At 41.1% G+C, this 17,860-nt stretch overlaps 1 protein-coding gene across 1 annotated transcript in view; it reads left to right on the forward strand.

Moving 5' to 3' along the window:
• Positions 1–323: 323 nt before the first annotated feature.
• Positions 324–17,860, forward strand: part of LOC148120228 (ral guanine nucleotide dissociation stimulator-like) — a 54,430-nt gene continuing 36,893 nt past the window's right edge. Inside the window, exons 1-2 of the mRNA XM_087912163.1 lie at positions 324–488; positions 4,955–5,163. The gene's annotated coding sequence lies outside the window, so the exon portion shown is untranslated. The remainder of the gene's footprint in view (positions 489–4,954; positions 5,164–17,860) is intronic.

Consider the following 17,860-nt stretch of genomic DNA (forward strand, 5'->3'; position numbering starts at 1 on the left):
GAAGTTCGGTGAGCTGACCAAGGAGACAGTTTTCTATCAGTAAGTGCCCATCTTGACCTGGACCCAAAAAGTTGTGAAATGGCCATCTCTGCCTTCACTTTTCTCTGAATGGAGCATCCCCAATCTGGTTCTAGCCTTTCTGCTTCTTAGCAAGCAGCCTCAGCATGCAGTCTTGGACTGTGTCTCTTGGACCTAGTATTCCTACATGTGAAAGAGATTGCTAGCTGGAGGCAGGGGTTCCTGGGGGCGGGGGTGGCAGGAAAATTGCTGGCAGGATCTTACTATGCAGAGTGTCTCCAACAGTCTGCACAGCTGGCTCCTAATGGAGCAGATTCAACTGGAGAAGAAGTTGTACATGCTAAGGCAGGAGAAAAAGAAACTGCTGGATGACTGGATGACTGGCTCCTGAAGCACACGTGGAGGTCTTGAATGTGATCTGTAAGGACCGAGAGGAAGAGACTAGTGGCCTCAAGACCCAGCAACAAAAGGTAGGGGCAGGGTAAAGTCGGTCACAGTTTGCCCATTTGACTGCCTCTCTGCCCATCTACCCACCTGTGCTTTCACCCATCACCTTACTTATCCATGTTCCCATCCAGTCACCCACCTCATGCTACCTGGGGTGTTCATTTCAGTGTCCTCGCACAAGTACTTCTGGGACGTTAGCCTTCCTGAGTCTCTGTTTGAAGTTGCACTCCAGTGAAGGAGAAGGGTCAATAACATAGCATACACCTACATGTCATTATTTTAGTTAGCATTCTGTGCACAGAGCTTTGAGTAAGTGAGTTCCTGGTTCTGGGGCTCATTCGCTCAGCAGGAGTCTTGTGAGATCACAGGTGGGAAGCAGTTTGCAAGGAGGAGATCCCCATGCATGTGCCAAATGAGTGCTTCTCACCATCATGGATGTGTTTGACATGCGGCCCTCTCCTTTCTTCCTGCATCCCAATATTTTCTCTTCCCATTGCCCAACTCTTGGTTTACAGTAATAGAAGCCAGAGTAGCAGTTTGTCAGCCTTTTTTCTGTGAGTGATGCTGGACAGTTCCCCCATCCAGCTATATATAGTCTGGGGTTATTGGATGATCCGCTGTGGGCTTTTGACAAACTGGTGGTGGATGGTGTGAGACTTGGGCCTTCAGCAGAAGAATTTTCTACCTAGCTCAACATATCATATTTTTCACAATAGTATTTCTTTCCAGGGAATTATGTATGATTTGTGAGACTTTTCTGAGAGGTCTGGTGTGGTTAGTCTGAACTGATATGTGTTGACGGAGGCTGCTTGTTCATTTCCCAACTTCCCTGGCTCAAAATAACCACACAGAAACTATATTATTTGCAATACTGTTTGGTCAATAGCTTAAGTATATTTCTGGCAAACTTTTATATCTTAAATTATCCCATTTCTATTAATCTGTGTATCGCCACATGGCTGTGGCTTACTGGCAAGTGATGTCGGTGCATCTGTCTCCTGTGCGGGGGTGGGGAGGCTCCATAACTTTTCTCTGACTCTGCCTACTCTCTCTCTCTCTCTCTATCTCTTTCAGCCGGGCTTTACTCTGTTAAGCCATGGAGTGAAAGCAGCTTCTTTATTAACCAATGGCCATAAAACAGATTAACAGCATACAGAGGGGAGTCCCACATTACATCCCCATTTCTGTATAATTAAAAAGCAAGGTTTTAACTTTAACAAAACAAGATTGCATACAACAAAACAGTTATCAAGCAAGAATTATAGTTACAATATTTACATCTACTTTATCTTTTATCTTAACTAAATAACACTATAATTGTAACTACCTATTCTTTAACTCCTTCAAAGACATCAAAGATTCCAGAAGGATATATTATTTAAGTAAACAGGAAGTGCATTGTAAGGAATTTCTATAATTCCAGAATTGACAGAGACATCTCGCTGCCTGGACAGTCACCCATATTTCTTCTGTAACTATGAGGCTTCCCATTTCCAGTCCACAGGCACATAGTATCCGGCAGACTTTTCCATGAAGCAGGAAATTTCAAAGACAGTTCCACGTATATTGGTAGTTTGTCAGTCACATTCTTCTGTTTCCTGCAGAATGCCTGGCAGACTCGTTCATGACACAGGAACCCTGAAAGACTGTCTCACCTTCTTTAGACAACTTCAGTAGTCATTTTTCTATGGGTTCTGCAAGTCCAGTCACGCAGTTCTGGCAAGAGCAGTTTCTTGCCCAAATGATTAACAGACTCCATGAGGAGACTCTTTGATGTCCATCATCCTCTTAAAGTAAATTGGTGCTGCCAGGAGCAAGTGTGTCATGAAAAGTTTTAAGTTTTTTAAACATTTTAAATGTCATATTCTGTTAGTCTTCGAAAGGTTTGAAGATTATCTATCTAACTGAAATATATCTCTATATATCTAGAAAACCTAACTAACATGACGACAATCTTGATCATTGTAGATGACTGTTATTAGCCTATATTTCTTAATTATACACTACATTTTTATTTTTTTAGTTTTTTTGCTCTTGTTATGAGACTTCTTTATTATTAAAAAATTTCTGCCTCCTCCCTACCTCCCATTTCCCTCCCCCTCCCCCATCCTCTCCCTCTCACTCTCCAGTCCAAGAGCAGTCAGGGTTCCCTGCCCTGTGGAAAGTCCAAGATCCTCCCCTCTCCATCCAGGTCCAGGAAGGTGCACAACCAAACAGACTAGGCTCCCACAAAGCCAGTCCGTGCAGTAGGATCAAAACCCAGTGCCATTGTCCTTGGCTTCTCAGTCAGCCCTCATTGTCTGCCACGTTCAGGGAGTCCGGTTTGATCCCATGCTTTTTAAGTCCCAGGCCAGCTGGCCTTGGTGAGCTCCCATTAGATCAGCTCCACCGCCTCAGTGGGTGGGCGCACCCCTTGTGGTCCTGACTTCCTTGCTCATGTTCTCCCTCCTTCTGCTCCTCATTTGCACCTTGGGAGTTCAGTCCATTGCTCTAATGTGGGTCTCTGTCTCTATCTCCATCCATCGCCAGATGAAGCTTCTATGGTGCCATATATCTAGAAAACCTAACTAACATGATGACAATCTTGATCATTGTAGATGACTGTTACTAGAATATATTTCTTAATTGTACACTACACTTTTAAATGAACTTCAAAAACACACACTTTAATCAAGAGTATAAATATGCAAATAACCTAACTGACCTAAAATTTGTATCATTGAACAAAGATCTATACTAATGCAAAGTACTCATCTCTATAGCACAGCCCCTTTTAAATGTAAACACATTTATAAACAATCATTTAGGGAATTAGGATGTATTTCTCTCCACTACTTCCTGCTTTTTGTTGTGTGAAATAATTTGGGGTAGGGGTGTTCACAGTAACTTTTTGGGGGATCTTGGTCCATCAAACCACATTAGTCTGGAAGGAATCCACAAGTTCTGATCCTCTGTGGAAATAAAAGAATCTCTTTTCCAAGACAACAAATCTTTATACCCAAATTTTGAAGTCAAGATACCTTTTAAATTTGTGTGTTGGTTTACCTTAGCAGTCGGTACAATGAAATATCTCTGTGTAGTTATCCAACACTGTGACCCATTTAGAGTTCGTTTTCATTTGAATTTGTCTTTATTATGTATCTGTAATCCTTTTCTGATGAGGACTGCTTCTTAAAATGCAAAGTTTTGTGGTTAGGCCTAAGGTTGCTTTGCATTTTGGCCCCACCTAATCCAGACGGCAGAGGTCTGTTCCCTGCATCTGAGACTCTCAGGTGGGAGCCTGCTCACTGCTCAGCTCTGGTAACCGGTTGGCCCATGTTGCCACCAAATAACTTGCAGCTCGCTGCTCATAAACCCTGTTCACGTGCTTGGCCTCCTGAAAGGGACAGAGTTCATGCTGACAGCACACACCAGGAATCCTCCATTTTGAAACCACACTTCTTTTTTGCTACTGCCGAATCAAGAAAAGCTATTTTAAAGGAACCACGGTGCTCCTGCTCACCTCCAACAAACTCAGCCCATCCAAAAAATAAATGCCAGCTACCAAGAAGCCATTCTTATTTCTTTTCCTTTGTGTCTAGAATTCATTTTCAAGCTTTCTCAGGTTTTACAAGGATGTAAGCAACCCTACATTGGCACACCAATCTGTTGTTGGAGGCTGCTATTTCATTTTCAGACTGCGCAGACTTGAAATAATCACACAGAAACTATATTATTTGCAATACTATTTGGTCTATAGCTTAAGTGTACTTTTGGCTAAATCTTAAATTAACCCATTTCTATTAATCTCAGAATCGCCATGGCAGTGTGGCTTATTGGCAAGGTACTGGTGTGTCTGTCTTCTGGGGACATCTAAATGTCTTTTTTTGACTCCACCTACTCTCTGTATATAGCTCTTCAAGCCTGGCTTTACACTGTTAAGCTATTGATGGAAAACAACTTGTTTATTAACTAATGGCAATAAAACATATTAAAAGCATACAGAGGGGAATCCCACATTAGATGTCCTCTTCTGTCATAATATTTTTTCTAATGGCTTATTTTTTTCTTCCTTTCTTCCTCCATCTCTCTTTCTCTCTCTCTCTCTTTGTATGTGTGTGTTTGCCTGTGTGTGTGTGATGTTGTTGTTGGTTGTGGTAGTAGTAGTAGTAGTTGTAGTAGTAGCAGTAGTTGTAGTAGTTGTTGTAGTAGTAGTAGTTGTAGTAGTAGTTGTAGTAGTAGTAGTTGTAGTAGTAGTAGTAGTTGTAGTAGTAGTCGTAGTAGTAGTAGTAGTTGTAGTAGTAGTAGTTGTAGTAGTAGTAGTTGTAGTAGTAGTTGTAGTAGTTGTTGTAGTAGTAGTTGTAGTAGTAGTAGTTGTAGTATTTAGGCGATCTGATGTGTCATGCATGTGTGCAATTTGCTAAAGGAGACTACTGTGTTTCAGATCAGTCTCTAAATTGAATCAGGGTTTCTCATTCTCCTGGTTGCTTTTACTGTTTTGTCTACCTAGCTGACCAGCAAGCTATTTGGATCCTTTGTATGCGCCTAGAGATGTATGATGGTCTGTGACCCTCCACTAACAACACAGTCTTCTAATGAACTGGAGCTCAAGAGATAGGAGGAAAGTCTTCAGTTTCTGTGGAGGCAGAAGGAAATGCCCATGCAGGAAAAGGACTTGGCAGAAAAGCTACGGCATCACTTTGAAGTCTCCCAGCTGAGGTAGGAACCCAGGGTTGGAGAGGAAGTAGAGCCCAGTGGGTCCCTTTTACCTAGGATCTCTGTCTTTTGTGGTGTTCTGCTCACATGTATGGTTTCCAACTAGAACCAGGGAAAAATACCTAAGAGAATTGTGCTGGTTCAGTCAACAAGAAATTGTGTCCAGAAAACAATACATTTGATACTCAGTGTGTCCCCTGAGTTGAGTCTCCCTTCCCCCTTCTGGACTCTCTATGTTCTAAGCAGGAGTTTCTTGAACTGGCAGTGATCTGCCTGCTTCAGCTCTGAAGTAATGGGATTTAAATGTGTGTACCACCACACCTGGCTGAAACCACACTTTTATTTAGGAACATCCCTTGTGGAGAAGAGAATTCCACCTTTGAACTTTGTTTTCTGCAACATTTACCCATTTCTTGTGCAAAGTGTTCTCAAAATAGAATATGTTAAGAACTTTCCAGGATCACACAGGCAGATGCCTCAGTTGCAGGTAAGATCATAACCTTCTCAGAGTATGCTGTTACAGATTCCCAAAGAGAGCCAGGATGTAGGTTCCCAGCTCTAGTCCCAAGGAAATCACAAGTTTCTGCTTGGTCCCAGAGCCCTGGCAGGGCCAGGGTTCTCAGGCACACGTCAGGAAATGCTGCTCTAGCATGAGAGGCTCTATCCTGCATGTGTTCATGTTCAATCGTTTCCTGGACATGAGAACTCAGCTATCCTCATGACCTTGTTCAGCTTCCTAGATGGCAAGGCTTTATTATGGCTATTATTAAAATGATGTAGTTGATCAGTAACTCATCGTTATTAACAATTGTATTGCTCATATAGTCTTGGACATGGTATTAATATTCTGTTGCTATTTACAAAATGATTTTTCTGAATTGTAGGAGAATGTCCTATTCATTCAAGTAGAAAGACCATTATACAGTGCTGTTTAAAATATGACATGTTTAGGACTGCAAAAATTCTAGGCCTAGCTACTATGTGATCCTTTTCCTTTCAGAATAAAAAGAATTATATCAGTCCAAAGATCAATGTTGATTGTCCAGGCCACCTAAGGTGGTGGAAGGTGTTAGCTAGACAGTTGAAACGCCTTGTCTCCTCACCTGTGTTATAATTGGTTTCATTCCCTGTAGTAAGAGGTACGCAGGCAGTGTCCCCTGCCTGGCTAGTCGATCCCCCGAAATAACGCACTAGGAGATAGCCCATAAATCTGGCATTTTAAAACTGCACAGTTTTTTATTTTCTAAATCTGAGTCAGGAAAATCTCTCTTCAGCACGTCACCAGCAAATAGCAAAAAGCTATATTAAAGTCTGTTTTTTTTCTGTGTGTCTAGAATTCCTTTAAAGACCTCTCATGTTTTATGTGACATTAGTTGCCCACTTTGGGCAGCCACTCTGTTGTAGGAGGATCTGGCTCCGTCCTGCCACCCGGCTAGCTTAACCCCAGAAATAACCACACTGAAATTGTATTAATTGGGTTACTGCCTGTCCCATTACTTCTAGCCTCTTATTGGCTGTCTCTCACATCTTGATTCAACCCATTTCTAATAATCTATGTTCACCACAAGGTGGCTCACTGGGAATGATTCAGCATGTCTGACCTGGAGGCTCCATGGCGGCTCTCCCTGCCTGCCTTCTTTCTCCCAGCATTCAGTTCTCTTGCCTGCCTATCTAAGTGCTGCTCTATGAAAAGACCAAGGCAGTTTCTTTATTCAACCAGTGAAAGCAACACATAGACAGAAGAACCTCCTACACCATTCCTTCATTTTCTGTTTAAACAAAAAAGAAAGGCTTTCACTTTAACATAGTAAAATTACATATAACAGAACAGTTTTCAAGTAAGAATTACAACTACAATATTTAGATCTATTTTATCTTTTATCATAACGAAGGAAAACAATAACTATAACTATCCTCCAACTCCATCAACCACTCCTGAAGGATATAATATTAACTAAGTAAACAAGAAGTAAGAAATTTCCAAAACTCTAGAAATGACAGAGACATCTCGCTGCCTGGGCAGTCACCCAAAGTTTTTCTGTACCATTGGGGCATGCATCTTCAGTCTTCAGGCCCATAGTATCCAGCAGACTTTTCCATGAAGCAGGAAATTTCAAAGACAGTTCAGTCACTTTCTTTTGTATCCTCCAGAATGTCTTGCAGACTCTTTCATGAAGCAGGAACCCTAAGGACTGTCTCACCTTTAGGCAAGGTCACCTGTCCTCTCTCTGTGGGTTCTTTATGTCCAGTTTATGCAGCAGTCCGGGCAAGAGCAGTTTTTTGCTCAAATGGCTAGCAAACCCCATAAGGAACCTCTTTGATGCCCATCTTCCTCAGGAAGTAGCTTGGTGCTACCAGGAGCAGACTTGACTCATTGTCATGAAAAACCCTAAGTTATTAAAACATTTTAAATGCCATATTCTGTTGTCTTTGAAAGATATGAAAAATGTCTATCTAACTGAAATATCTCTCTATATATCTAGAAAATCTTACTAACATGACTATTATTGATGATTATCCATTAACAACCTATATTTCCTAATTATACATTCCATTTTTAAATGAATTCACAATCACAATACCTTAATCAAGATCAGAAATACATATAAATACAACAAAATTGATTTTAAGTTTCTATCAAAAAACCAAGATGTATACCAAAGCAAATTATTCATATCTATATCCTATCCTCCTTTAAATGTAAACAAACAGTTCTAAACAATATTTGGGAATATGGACATAGTTATTTCTCTCCAATCTGCTTCATGTTATATTGGGGCGCTGTTAATCAGGTCTTTTATGGTGTAACCTGTCTGCTAGGTTCATCTCAGTCGGCAGTTGAGTGAAGTAATTTTTTGAGGGTGTTCACAGCAACCTTTCAGGAGGGTGTGGTCTACCATACCATATTGATCTTGAAGCAATGCACAGGGTCTCATCCTCTGTGAAAACAAAAGAAGAACCTCTTTTCCAAAGCATCATATCCTTAGACCCAAATTTGGAAGTCATGATACCTTTAAAACATATATGCTGGTTTAGCTTAGCAGACCACACAATGAAATATCTCAAAAGCATTTGTTCAACTATGTTCATAGCAGCACTATTTGTAATAGCCAGAGCCTGGAAACAACCTAGGTGCCCCTCAATAGAAGAATGGTTAAAATTTGCGCAAATACTTAAAGAGGCCTAACTTAACATCAGTGCAGCCATAATAGACTGCAGGCTAACAATACCAAAGACTAGACCCCATCCTTACAACAATCAGGAAAAAACACAAACTGTACCCTGTGGGGGACCAATTAGAATTGAGACAAGCAAGTACTACATGCTCCAGAACATTGAGACTAGCTTACATAATTTGTATATAGGTTACCAATTTCCGTGCAGCAGCGCCAGTACCAATCCCTGTCTGACAGGACTTCTGTTGCTCACTCCTGCAACCCCCATCTGGATCTGGAATTCCCCTCCCCCATCCTTTATTCCTTAAAAACCCCTTCCATAGCTGAGCTCAGGGCTCTCTGATGCAACCACTGAGTCAGAACAGATGGGGGATTCAAGCTCGAGTTTGCAATGAAGGCTCTTATCTTTTGCATACAAAAAAAAAGAATGGTTAAAGAAGGTGTGGAATATATACACATTGGAGTTTTACTCAGCGGTAAAATACAATGACATCTTGACTTTTGCATGCAAATGGATAGAAATAGAAAACGCTTTACTGAGTGAGGTAACCCAGACCCAAAAAGAGGAATATGGTTTGTACTCACTCATAAGTGGATTCTAGCCATAATTAAAGGACATTGAGCCTACAATTCGTGATCTTAGAGAAGCTAAATAAGAAGGTGAACCCAAAGAAAATCATATAGTTATCCTCCTGGATATTGGAAGTAGACAAGATTGCCAGGTGTGTTTTGCTTGTTGATACAGGGTACAATATCTGCCCAGCTGTCCTCATACTGGCTTAGCAGGTCATCCTGCTTCTCATTACAAGTGCTAAGATTACAAATGGACAGCAGATAATCTCCATAGATTTGTTATGTTTTGAATAGCCACACAGGCAAATGTTGACTTAAAAAATTCTATATTCCCAAAATTTACAGCCCGCTGTAAACCTTATTATTATTCCCAGGTCTGCTAAACAAGTCTGTGTGTGTTATGTCAGCAGAGGGCAGTCATTCAAAACATCTCTTAGAGTCTCAAAGAGTGCTCTATGCCTAAGTCAATGTTTATCCTCTAAGTCAAGACTTTATTACTAGTAGGCACTAGCTGTCATTTGACTGGGATAATTCAGATCAAGTTCTGGTGCTCAAGAACTGTGTCAGGTGTTCATGGATCACATGAATATCAGCTGAAAGACATGCTTATGCTTACAAAATGCGACAATCCACAACCATTGAGAGGCAGCAAGGCACCCTATATCCAGTGAAGGAGGTCAACTTCCAGCCCCTGGTTTATGATGAGATCTTGTTGAATATAAAGGAAATATATATGGGAATCACCTGTGCATCATGTGACAGTAGAATGAGACAGTATAGCAAGCATTGCCTGCAGGGAGCATGTCTTGAGCTTACTCCCAGTGTACATGCAGATGATGAGATTTAGGCATGCCATAAGATGACATAGATATATCTATCATAAGCTTGACTTTTTAGCGCAATTCCAACTTTCTGATATTTGTTGGGAAAAGATCCCCAGAACCCTACAAATGACTCGCCATGCAACCCTGATTCCCAGCAGGTGAATCATAATAGATTAGAGGTTTAGCTTAAACCCACAGGTGACAGGAAATGAAGTAATTTGGGGGCAAGGAGGTATGCGAAATAAGTGTGTTTGATGAAGAGGGGAACTGATAATATCTGTGAAGGTGAAGGTGTATGTTCCTAATGATGGAGCAGGAGATACTGTGAAGAAAAAAGTATGAATTACTGTAGACTTGTGAATGAACAGGGGAAAGTGCATTAGGCCTAATCACCTCTAAAAGGTCTTCTATGTTGCCTGTATAAGTCCTTCTCTTGTTTAGATCTGAGTGTCTCCAAGGGACAGTTTTGTACCAAAGGCAGGCCATTCTCTGTGACCTGTTGTAGCATCACTAGAACATATTTTAGATGGCCTGGATGATGCACAGCAGGTCCAGGTGAGTTTATTATGTCATCCACACTCCTTTGAGATGTTAGCTGTCAATCCCACCACCCAGAGCCAAAGAACACACAGCACTAGCTCTCCTGTGTTGAGGCAGACATGAGCTGCAAACTGGAAGGGACCTGGCACTGTGGGCATTTTTTCAGGCTGACAACAGCCAGCTTTAGGAAGGGTAAATACCCTGATAATAAGAAAAGGACTATGAGGAGGTAGGCAGAGGTTCTGGATGAATTCTTCAATAACTCCCCAGACCTCCAACAGTTATTTCCCATTCCCAGGATCTTTGGCATCTGGCATTCATACAGCACAGAAGAGCAACGAAAGTGGTTGTTCTGGAATACAATGCACCTTTTGTGCTGAATGTGCTCATTGGGGTCCGCCTGGTGCTAAGAATAAATGGTCATGGACACAGCTCCTTCTCTCAAAGATGGACCTGTTCTCCATCCTTTTCCGGCCTACATGGATTGAATTTAATCCTCCTTGCTCCCTGGATGGTGAGGTGAAAAGAAATAGGGATATGACCAGGTTCACTTCCATAATGGCCCAAGTGGTCTAATTCTCTCAACGTCTACAAGAAGCAATGGTCTATCCAGCTATGCAGGCAAAATCAAGATATCAAAAATATTGAAACAATGTTTTCTAGAACACTACATTCTTCAGACTTCTCCGAGTTGATTTCCTAACCTCTGAGTTTACATTGCTAAGAAGTTCAGTTTGGTTATGGATGCTTGGAGCAACCACTGAGGCATGTTTTTCTTTCATGCTGATGTGGTATTATTCTCTAGCCTAGGCTAGCTCTTGAAATCCAAGTTCCTCTTCCTCAGCTTTCCCAGTGTTAGGATTGTAGGCTTTTACTAACTACACTTCAGTCACACCAGCAATTTCTGACCTGATTTTTTTATACACCTAAGGCACAGGTTTCCTGAAGGCAAAAGTCTTGCCTAAGATGAAGGTGAAACTATTCCATATAACAAGGCTATAGCATAATCTGAGATTTGTGGTTTAGGGCTGCATCTATCGGACTGACCTCTCAGAACATCAATGATGTGCAAATGGCATTTTCTTAATTTTCTCCTACTTAATAATCTAGTCTGAGTCATAGCAGAGATTTCAGACCATTAACTAAGGGTTATTAAAAGGGTTATTTGAGGGGGAAAAACTTACAGAACACCTTACTACATGACAACTAGGAAAGGAGTTTAGTCGCTGGAACAGGAGTCCAGAGCGAGAGAGAGAGGAGGGCTTCTGCTGCTTTTTAAAGAGAAAGAGACCAAGCTCCAGTGGGCTGGTATCTCAAAGGCTATTTGCTGAAGGATCAGAAGGAGCTCCCGCAGCACTTCCCTCTTCTGTTTAAGTAAGACAGTTCCAGAACTACTAGAAAATTACTTACAATAAGAACAAATATCCTATCCTTACTAGCTTGAGTCTTGTATAATAAGTAACTTTGGCTAAGTCATGAAAATAAAGTTACTACATTTACGTGGTCTTCAACCCCATTGAAGACCCAAGAAGGGATATAATGTTACCTGAGTAATTAGGAAGTGCAATCAAACAATTTCCAAAGCATGCAGCAAATCACAGAGACTACTGACTACCTGGGCAATCACCCAAAGTCATGTATGCAACGTTGAAGCAACCAACTTTGGCTAAGGCCTAGAATAATTGACAGATTATTTTTAGAGGCAAGAAAATTTTCAGAATTTTTTGAAGATGAGTGCTTTCCTGCAGAGATAAGAACAGAGCCCTGCCCCCATCCTATATGTTTTCCTTACCACCTGTATGATTATCACCATTGTGAATGATCTGTCTTTTCTCCTTTCCAAGAGGTTTCTCCTCTTCAAACTGCACCTTTATTAATTTTGATGGTATCCACAATTTTTCTTCTCCTGTTGAAACAAAAGCAAAACCCTTTCCCCAACATAGCACATCTTCTGGCTTCCGTTGAGAGGTCAACACATCCTTGAAATAAACCAGTTGATTTAGTTCAGCAGATTTTCCCATTATCCAATGTCTTTTTGCTGCTTTTGTCCCTTTCTCCTTGCAGTTAAGAAAATTCAAGGTTAATGAGGCATTATGTAATCTATTTCTGGAGGCATTTTCCACCCCTTTCTGTTTGGTTAACATGTCCTTTATAGTTCGATTTGACCTGTAGGATAGTGAGGTATACCTGTAACATGCCTAATATTACAACAAGCAAAAAAATCATTTTCCTAGAGACATAAACTGGACTGTTATCTGTTTTTATTTGTGTGGGTGTACCCATGATGGCCATAACTTCTAATAAATGTACAATTACTGAATCAGTCTTTTTTGAGCTTAAAGCAGTTGCCCACTGAAAGCCTGAATAAGTGTCAATGGTGTGATGTACATATTTTAATTTCCCAAATTCTGCAAAGTGGAACACCTCCATCTGCCAGATTTCATTCCTTTGAGTACCCTTTGGGTTAGTACCTGCAGGTAGCAGTGTTTGGTTACATAAAGAGCAAGTACAGCATCTCTTTATAATCTCCTTAGCTTGTTGCCATGTAATGGAAAACTCTTTCTTTAAACCTTTGCTATTGACGTGATGTTTTTTATGAAATTCTGAGGCCTGTAACATGCTTCCAATCAATAATTGATCAATTTCTGATTTCTCTTGTGCTAGAGGACCTGGCAGATCCATATGGGATCAGATGTGTGTTATGTACATCAGACAAAGTCTATTCCTGATCATGTCTTGTACCTGGACAAACAATGAAGTCAGTTCTGTTTCATCTGGTATAAATTCAGCAGTTTTAATATGCAAGATAACTCTTTCTGCATATTGTGAATCAGTAACTATATTAAGAGGCTCTTTAAAAATCCCATAACACCATAAGAATGACATATTATTCTGCCTTCTGGACAGAATTATAAGGTATTGTTCCACCTACTCATTTCATCTGATTTGTAACCTGCCTTCCCTGATTTATTAGCGTCAGTATAAAATGTACGGGCTCCAGTTATTGGAGCATCACATACAATTCAAGGAAGAATACAACAAGTTCTCTTTATAAGGTTAAGTCTATCGCTTTTGGGATCATTGCTATTAATTTCTCTCAGAAAATTAGCACAAGCCCTTTTCCTTGATTCATTGTCTTCCCATACCCTTTTATTTCATCAGTAGTGAAAGGCACTATAATTTCTGTTGAGTCTATACCTGCTAGTTGATGAAGTCTCAGTTTGCCTTTTATAATTAATTCAGAGACCTTTTCTACATAAGTTGTTAATTTTTATTTGGTTTGTGTGATCAAAAGTTCCATTCAAAAAATAATATGGTCCCTCTGCATTAAAATTCCCATAGGAGATATTCTGGAAGGCAATATAACTAGAATAAACTAAGATTTGGATTCACCCTATATCCATGTGCCTCCTGTAATTTTTCCTCATCCATTGTCAGTTCCTTTTCTGTTTCAGTTGATAATTTTCTGGGACTATTCAAATCTTTGTCACCATCTAGGGTTTTGTTGAAATGAATTATTAGATGAGGTGTTATCCCAACAGTCGGTTGTAGACTGAAATGTCTCCTAACAATCTTTGAAAGTCATTAAGAGTCCATAACCAGTCTCTCCTAATTTGTGCCTTTTGTGTTCTAATTTTCTGTAAACCTATTCTGCAAACTAAGTAATTAACAGAATCTCCTCTTTGAATCTTTCCAGGAGCAATTTGTAATCCCCATTTACGCAAAACTATCTTAACTTCCTCAAACATTCCTTCTAAAGTATCTATGTTTGAATCAGATAACAAAATGTCATCCATGTAATGGTAAATTATAGACTTAGGGAATTGCTTGTGTATTATTTCCAATGGCTGACTCACACAGGCTGGGGCTACTGAGCATTCCCTGTGGCAGGACAATCCCCTGGTATCTCCTAGTAGGCTGAGAATTATTTTAAGTAGGCACTGTGAAAGCAACTTTTTCTCTATCCTTTTCTTGTAAAGGTATAAGTGAAGAAGCAATGCTTCAAATCAATAACTTTAAGAGGCCATCCTTTGGGTACCAGAGAAAGCAGAGGAATTCCAGACTGTAGAGTGCCCACAGGTTGAATTATCTTGTTGACAGCCCTTAGATCTGTCATCATTGTACTTTTACCAGATTTCTTTTTTTCTTTATTAAAAATTTCCACCTCCTCCCCTCCTCCCATTTCTCTCCTACTCCCTCCACTCCCCTCCCCCTCCCTCTAAGTCTTAAGAGCAGTCAGGGTTTTCTGCCCTGAGGGAAGTCCAATAATCTCCCCCCCACTCCATCCTCCATCCAGGTCTAGGAAGGTGAGCATCCAAACAGAATAGACTCCCATAAAGCCATTCTATGCAGTAGAAATAAAACTCAGTGCCTTTGTCCTTGGCTTCTCCGTCAGCCCTCATTGTGAGCTACATTCAGAGAGTGTGGTTTAATCAAATGATCATCAGTCCCGTCCACCTGGCCTTGGTGAGCTCTTATTAGATCAGTCCCACCGTCTCTGTGGGTGGACCCACTCCTCGTGGTCCTGACTTTTTTACTTCTGTTCTCCCTCCTTCTGCTCTTCATTTGGACTTTGGGAGCTCAGTCCAGTGCTCCAATGTGGGTCTCCGTCTCTATCTTCATCCATTGCCAGATGAAGGTTTTATGGTGATATGCAAGATATTCATCAGTGTGACTATGGGATAAGGCCAGTTCAGGCACCCTCTCCTCTGCTGCCCAAGGAATAAGCTGGGAACAACTGCTTAGACACCTTGGAATCCCTTTAGAGTCAAGTCTCTTGCCAACCCTAAAATGGAATTCTTAAGATATCTACTTCCCTGCTCCCATATCCACCCTTCCTCCATTCCAACCATCCCATTCCCCCAGCTCTCCCCAATTCTCTCCTTCTCCCTTCTCTCTCCTCATCTCCCTTTACCCCTATCCCACCCCAAGGCCCCCTGCTTTCACCTTTTTCCTGGCAATCTTGTCTACTTCCAATATCCAGGAGGATAACTATATGTTTTTCTTTGGGTTCACTTTCTTATTTAGCTTTTCTAGGACCAGGAACTATAGGCTCAATGTCCTTTGTTTATGCTAGGATCCACCTATGAATGAGTGCATGCCATATTCATCTTCTTGGGTCTAACTTATCTCACTCAGTAAAGTGTTTTCTATTTCCATCCATTTTCATGCAAAATCCAAGATGTCATTGGTTTTTACTGCTGAGTAAAATGTTAAAGTGTATATATTCCACACCTTCTTTATCCATTCTTCTATTGACGGGCACCTAAGTTGTTCCAGATTATGGCTATTAAAATACTGCTGCTATGAACATAGTTGAACAAATGCTTTTGTAGTATGATTGGGCATCTCTTAGGTATATTCCCAAGAGTCAAATTGCTGGGTTCTGAGATACGTTGACTCCCACTTTCCTGAAAAACCGCCACACTGATTTCCAAAGTGGTTGCACAAGTTTGCATTCCCACCAACAATGGATGAGTGTTCCCCTCACTCCACATCCTCTCCAGCTTAGGCTATCATTGGTGTTTTTGATTTTAGCTATTCTGACAGGTGTAATATGGTATCTCAAAGTTATTTTGATTTGCATTTCCCTGATAACTGAGGAGGTTTAGCATGACCTTCAGTATCTTTTTGGCCATTTGAACTTCTGTTGAGAATTCTCTGTTCAGTTCGGTACCCCCATTTTTTAATTGGGTTAATTAGAGTTTTAATGTCTAGTTTCTTTTTTAAATTTTTTTCACTTTATTATTATTGTTATTATTAATTTATAAAAATCTCCACTTCCTCCCCTCCTCCCAATACCCTCCCACTCCTCCCACTTCCTCTCCTCCTCCCTCTCCAGTCCTAAGAGCAGTCTGGGTTTCCTGCCCTCTGGGAAGTTCAAGTTCCTCTCCCTTCCCTCCAGGTCTAGGAAGGTGAGCATCCAAACAGACTAGGATCCCAAAACGCCAGTACATGCAGACAAAACAAGACCCAGTGCCATTGTCAATGACTTCTCAGTCAGCCCCCATGTCAGCCACATACAGAGAATCCAGTTTGATCACATGTTTGTTCAGTCCCAGTCCAGCTGGCCTTGGTGAGCTCTCATTAGATCAGTCCCCTTGTATCAGTGGGTGAACACACCCCTCTCAGTCCTGACTTTCTTGTTCATGTTCTCCCTCCTTCTGCTCCTCATTTGGACCTTGGAGGCTCAGTCCAGTGCTCCAATGTGGGTCTATATCTCAATCTCCATCCATCGTCGGATGAAGATTCCCTCTTGTCCTGACTTCCTTGCTCACGTTCTCCCTCCTGCTTCTCATTTGGACCTAGGGAGTTAAGTCCTGTATTCCAAAGTTGGTCTCTGTCTCTATCTCCATCCATCACCTGATGAAAGTTCTATGGTGATATGCAAAATTTTCATCAGTATGGTTATGGGACAAGGCCAGTTCAGGCACCCTCTCCTCTGCTACCCAGGGAACAATCTGGGGACCTCCCCTTGGACCTGGGAACTCCTCTAGAATCAAGTCTCTTGCAAACCCTAAAATGTCTCCCTTAGTTGAGATGTATACTTCCCTGCTCCCATATCCATCCTTCCTCCCTCCCCCCATCCCATTGCCCCAAGGTATCCCCAATCATCTCCGACTCCATTTTCTCTAACCATCTCCCCTCATTTCTATCCCCCACCCCCCCGTGCACCCAAGTTTGCCTGGCAATCTTGTCTACTTCCAATATCCTGGAGGATATCTATATGATTTTCTTCAGGTTCACCTTCTTATTTAGCTTCTCTAGGATCATGAATTATAGTCTCAAAGACCTTTAATTATGTCTAGAATCCACTTATGAGTGAGTACATACCATATTCCTCTTTTTGGGTCTGGGTTACCTCACTCAGTAAAGAGTTTTCTATTTCCATCCATTTACATGCAAAATTCAAGATGTCATTATTTTTTACCATTGAGTAGTACTCTAATACGTATATATTCCGCACCTTTTTTTAACCATTCTTCTATTGAGGGGCACCTAAGTTGTTCCAGGTTCTGGCTATTACAAATAGTGCTGCTATGAACATAGTTGAACAAATGCTTTTGTGGTATGATTGGGCATCTCTTGGGTATATTCCAAAGAGTGGAATTGCTGGGTCCTGAGGGAGATTGACTCCCAGTTTCCTGAGAAACTGCCACACTGATTTCGACAGTGGCTGCACAAGTTTGCATTCCCACCAACAATGGATGAGTGTTCCCCTTCTCCACATCCTCTCCAGCATAGACTATCATTGGTGTTTTTGAGTTTAGCTATTCTGACAGGTGTAATATGGTATCTCAAAGTTGTTTTGATTTGTATTTCCCTGATCGCTAGGGAGGTTGAGCATGACCTTAAGTGTCTTTTGGCCATTCGAAGTTCTTCTGTTGAGAATTCTCTGTTCAGTTCAGTACCCCATTTTTTAATTGGATTAATTAGAATTTCAGTGTCTAGTTTCTTGAGTTCTTTGTATATTTTGGAGTTCAGACCTTTGTCTGATGAGGGGTTGGTGAAGATCTTCTCCCAATCGGAAGGTATCCTTTTTGTCTTAATGACAGTGTCCTTTGCTTTACAGAAGCTTCTCAGTTT

The sequence above is a fragment of the Myodes glareolus genome, chromosome 12, assembly GCF_982192425.1.
Source record: "Myodes glareolus chromosome 12, mMyoGla1.1, whole genome shotgun sequence".
In the NCBI taxonomy this organism is placed as follows: domain Eukaryota; kingdom Metazoa; phylum Chordata; class Mammalia; order Rodentia; family Cricetidae; genus Myodes; species Myodes glareolus.